The 4,423-nt window shown below is 55.0% G+C and overlaps 1 non-coding gene across 1 annotated transcript; it reads right to left on the bottom strand.

Moving 5' to 3' along the window:
* Window positions 1-4,351: 4,351 nt before the first annotated feature.
* Window positions 4,352-4,423, bottom strand: TRNAM-CAU (transfer RNA methionine (anticodon CAU)). Its single transcript has one exon. It is a non-coding gene; the product is annotated as a tRNA-Met (tRNA).

Below are 4,423 nucleotides of genomic sequence, written 5' to 3'. Positions count from 1 at the left end.
TGGAGAGTCTGCCCCAGACGGAGGCACATTCACGCTGTCCCGGGCTAACATGTGGTTGCATGACGTGCCCTTTGGTTGAATTAAAAAGGCACAGCAAGTAGCCTGGATTTCTTCTCACGCACTGGATACGTCCATATCTTGTACACTTCTCTGGTATTAGCTTGGCAGTCAGTGAGTGAGAAGCAGGCATTGCTAGGGTAATGATGATGATTCCTATTGTACAACGTGCAAATAGGCCAGGTGGATCATTTCAGTTCTCCCTCTGATGGACTGACCACTTCCTTTGGACCAGGAAGTGTTCGGATATAAAAAGATATACCATGAAGTGGTATCCACTATGCAACAAACAGAAGCACCTAGCGCAAGCAATATTCCTGTGGATGGCCCATTGCCTGCAGAGCCAGAGGTGACCTCGCAGTCAACATCCAGGCCATCTTCTGGCTTCCGGCCCATCAGGTGCTCAGGTAGCAGGGAGCTCCCTTGCAGACACCCAGGCCATCGTCCCGCTGCCAGCTCACGGGAGCACTCAGACAAGAAGGACTTCTGGAAGAGGCCACTCGTGATTGTTTTTGAAGGGTCATGACAATTGAGAGGAGAATAAATGGGAGGTGTGGATGACTTTGAGGGAGACAGGAAAGGTCTTGGTTTGGTGGAATAGGTATTGTCCAGAGCTTTTTTCCAGCACTGGCAAGCATTGTCCTATGCCTGAGCATGCACCAAAATATTAAAGGATCCACAAAAGCGATAATTTCCATCACCAGATGAAAGTAGCTGCGATTCCCTTTTGGCTCTGGAGCAGGAAAGTGTCGTTCATGAGTCGGTGTGGAGGTGGTACACGTGGCAGTGCCTGCCTGCATGCAGAACGAGGGTGGGAGGTGGTCGCGGTTGAGGGGTGAGCACGAGGAGCGGCTTGAGGAAGTGTGCGTGTGTGCGCGGGGGGCTGGAAGGAGGAGGCCGGCCAGTCTGTGAAGTGGAGGAGCAGGAGAAAGGCCAGGCTCTGGTCCGGAGGAGCAGATGGCAGCACTGCCCACAGGTGCATTGCAGGTACAGTGGTGAGCAGAGCTGCCTTCCAAGCAGTTGACGTGGTTTTTAATCCTGGCCAATGCTGACAAATGCCTCTTCAACCTGGCTGCAGGGTGCCTTATATCTTCTGCAGGCAGCCTCTCCTGCTCACATACCACCCAGCTTTCCCCTGAGGGTTCAAGCTGCCCCCTTCACCTCTCCGCAGCCTTGAGACCAACTGAGACCAGTGCTTTCTGCCTGCTGGGAGGGCTCCAGGCTGGGCTCTTCACTGCAGTGCTGGTACCAGGTGCCAGGAGAGAGGCTTTTTTGGCCTGGCACAGAGCTGCACCTGCTGCTGCTGCAGAATGCTTGCACCTGGCAAGAAAAGCATGCTGCTGTGGCAGCATGAAGTGTACAGATGAAGACTGAGAATGCCTAGGTGGTGGTCAAGGGGCAGACTGTGCTTCATGAGGCCAGCTATGCAATTTTGGAGTGTGGTGGGAGGAAGCCTGTTCTCTATGTAATGGTTCAAAGGCCTGTCTGTCTGATCTGAAGTCACCCTGGAGACACTGACCTACCCTGTCCAGGCTCCGGCATTGCACAGACACCCTGAAGTTTACTGGAACTGGTTTTGAAGATGTTCCTGGTAACTGGGAACTGAGACACCCTCATTTCTCTTGCAGCTTATAGGCTGTGGTCCAAGGAAAACACAAGGAGCCTCTCACAAATAGATTCTCTACCTGAAGGGGGTGAAGCTTCTCAAGTCTCTCATTGCAGGGCTGCTTAAAGAAACAAACAACGTTCTTTGCTGTGCTATTAGGGTGTATGTGGGGTCTGTGTTAGTACAGCATTTACAGACTACCACCCTGTCATCAGCAGTGCTATAAGTAAGTGATGTTATGAAGACATAGATTGTGATTGCACATGCTCCGTTCCTTACTGAAATGCCCACCCTAAACCCATCTTGCAGTCACACTGCCTACGTCCAGACACAAAAAGCAGTGCTTTGCTCCTTTCCTCTCTATACCCATCCCCTGGAGTTTATCCCCAAAACACCAATGAAAGAGAGAAGTGCCATAACTGTTTTTCAAATGAAGTTTGTGAACAACAATTGAGGTCTGAAAAGTTAACTCAAATATCTGTACTAATATTCGCAATGAACAACTGGGCAACTGGTACCACAGGTCCGTGATGACGCGGTTAGGGACTCATGCTCAATGTCCCTGAGGCTTTCTGGTGCTCTGGTATCGGTTCAGGGAGCTCAATCCACAACTGGTGGAAAGCTCACGACAGAAGACAGTGCTCTTCCTTGCAGAGCAGGGGGGTAACTGACAGAGGAGGAGAGCAAACCACCACGAGTCTCCAGCTATGCTGCACAAAGTCTTTATTGAGAAGGAGCAAATGCAGTGGCACAGAACAGAGACCAGGAAACACGTCTTCAGGGTTCAGGGAGGCACAGAGAATGGACCATTTCCCAAGGACAAGCTCCACACAAAGCACTTGCCTTTCCCCATTCCGCCCTACCTGCTGGCAATCCCAGCCCACCAAGAGCAGTCCCTAACTGCAGCACCCTCCCCCCATCAGCAGGAGATTCAGCAAAGCAGAAGAGAATGAGCCCTTTCTCAAGGCGCTCAGAGCAAAGCAGAGCCAGAGGAGGCAGGGCGAGGCCTGCCCTGCAGCCAGGAGCAGTGGGCATGGGTCCCTCCTGCCAGGTGGAAGAGGTCACCCAGCCCATCTGCAAGGCGTGGACATGCTCCTGCTGCTGCAGGGTCCCCGTGTTCCTTCCCGCTCCAAAGGGGATGATCCGCCGGCTTCAGCAGTTCAGACTGCAGCGGGGGGGAGGCAGACACAGCCCTGACCCCCCCAGACCAAGGGAGCCCCCAGAAGAGATGGGAACCCCGCCGGCACTGAGGGAGCTCCCAACAGCAGCTGACAGAGAGGATCCCACGGCTGTGCTCTGAGGGAAAGAGGTGAGGATGGGGCCCGGCAGGGTCACCACCACCGGGGAGGCCTCGATGAACACCGTTGAGTCAGCACAGCGGGCGACACAGGGCTCGCTGCAGCTGCTTGCAAGCGGGGTTGGGGCAGAAGTGCCGCAGGGGCGTGGGAGACAAGGTGTGAAGCAAGACATCTCTCGGTGAGGGAGGCAAAGCTGAAAGACAGAGCAGGCAGGGAGCACGCACCTCAATATCATCTGTCTTTCTTTTCCTCAGCTCTCTCCGTGGACAGTCTTTGTTTTAAAAACACACACGGTGCCTACAGCTCCCACGGCCCTCATTGTGCCCTCTGAGTGGCACGGCACAGGAAGGCTGAACCACTTTTGGGATAGGAGCCAGGCACACTGGGTTTAAAGCACTCGTGGAAAGACTGATCGTACCCCATCCCTAGAACAAACATTGCTGCACTGAAGAAGGCACTGGGTGCACTTGGCCATTTGGTTGGAGAGCATCTGCCTAAGGCAGAACTTCTGGTGGGCAGACCTCCCTGCAGCTGAGCCCCACTGATCCCCTTCTGCTTGAAAGAACCCCCCTCTTCCCGGCTCTCCCCAGACACCACTGTCAAAAGGGAAAGAGGTGACAGCCCTTCGACAGTTCTATTGCAGGGCCAAGCTGAGGCAGCCCAAGTATCAACCGGAGTAAGCCCACCACGACAACAGTTCAGCCCACAGGGACAGAGGGAGCGGACTCAGGCTTCCCTTGTTCCTCGAGGAAAGGGAGGCAAGAGAGGAGGATGCAGAGCCTGGAGCGGTGCAGGCTTTTATGCTGTGTCCCAGAGCCCCGCGGGGCCACAAACATTCCTAGCCCACAACCAACCCCTAGCCACGTGTAAGCCAATACAGTGCCCATTGGGAATACCTGCTTGGCCCTGCTCCTGGCGGGACCTACAAGTGGGCACAGCAGCAAACGGACTAGGACAGAGAAAGCCCCCAGGTGGTTGAGTCAATCGCATTGGTGTTTCCCAAACGAGTACCAGGCTTGTCCTCCTCCCTGCCCGCAGAGCCCTGGAGGTCCTCCCTTGTGGCTGGGAAGTTGGGGATTGAGCTGCCTGATGGGAAGGGAGAAACGCCTGTGTCCCCAGGACACCCACTGCCTCGCAGGGGGAGCTCTGTGCTGTGCTCTGCCTGCTGCTCCACACCCACCCCAGCCTGCCTTGCTGAGGGTCACTTTGGGAGTGCTGGCTGCTAAGAAAGCAAAGGAGAAGGTGGCAGTGTCAGAGAGAAGGGGCTGAGGGAGTGGGAGAGCCGTGGCCGTGGAGCGCCCAGGGAGCAGGAGCGCAGCAGTGCAGGTGTAAGATGCTGTAAGATGCAAGGGAGAGTCAGCGGTTGTCAGGAGCAGGAACAAAAAGGACTTAGCAGAGGATGGTTTCGATCCATCGACCTCTGGGTTATGGGCCCAGCACGCTTCCGCTGCGCCACTCTGCT

Source organism: Ciconia boyciana, unplaced genomic scaffold (genome assembly GCF_034638445.1).
Source record: "Ciconia boyciana unplaced genomic scaffold, ASM3463844v1 HiC_scaffold_131, whole genome shotgun sequence".
In the NCBI taxonomy this organism is placed as follows: Eukaryota; Metazoa; Chordata; class Aves; order Ciconiiformes; family Ciconiidae; genus Ciconia; species Ciconia boyciana.
The sequence above is the reverse complement of the archived record's forward strand: the minus strand, read 5'-3'. Positions and strand labels throughout refer to the sequence as shown.